Raw genomic sequence first — 839 nt, forward strand, 5'->3', positions numbered from 1 at the left:
CTTAGTTATGACACTTTATAGGTTTTCGGTTTTCGCCATTTTGTGGGCGTGGCAGTGGCCGATTTTGCCGATCTTCGAACTTAGCCTTCTTATGAAGCCAAGAAATACGTGTACCAAGTTTCATCATAATATCATATCATATCATTTTTACTCAAGTTACAGCTTGCACGGACAGACGGACAGACGGACGGACATCCGGATTTCAACTCTACTCGTCACCCTGATCACTTTGGTATATATAACCCTATATCTAACTCTTTTAGTTTTAGGACTTAAGAACAACCGTTATGTGAACAAAACTATAATACTCTCTTTAGCAACTTTGTTGCGAGAGTATAAAAATGGGAACGAAAAGTTGAAGAGTCACTATAAACAGTGTATCACCCTTGAAGGGAAGTATGTTGAATAAAAAAACGAGTTTTGCAAAATACATTAGTTTTACTATGGTAGGTCGGGGACTTTTGATTGACCTGTTATAGACTTAAATGCTTGTTTAATAGAGTTTGGAAAAGAGAAATTTGGTTGYTTTTYCWTTACACTTAGCATAAATTGTCMAAATCAAAACCTTTTTCATGACCATAAATGGTATAATATGGTATAATGATATAATCCATTATAAAGATTYATGCGACCTGGCTTCCATGTATGTATGTATGTATGTATAACCATTATCGTCACCTAAAATGYAAAATAWCGTAACATCACTTTRCATAAGGTATAAGTATATTTACAGGCRACGGAAAAACGATATAATTGAAACCACTCATATTCAAACAAAATTTGAGTTTTGGTTATATATTGGTTATATAACGGTTATATCTTTTCATAGGTTTACAGGC

This window comes from Bactrocera latifrons, unplaced genomic scaffold, assembly GCF_001853355.1.
Source record: "Bactrocera latifrons isolate USDA-ARS-PBARC rearing strain unplaced genomic scaffold, ASM185335v1 scaffold_328, whole genome shotgun sequence".
In the NCBI taxonomy this organism is placed as follows: Eukaryota; Metazoa; Arthropoda; class Insecta; order Diptera; family Tephritidae; genus Bactrocera; species Bactrocera latifrons.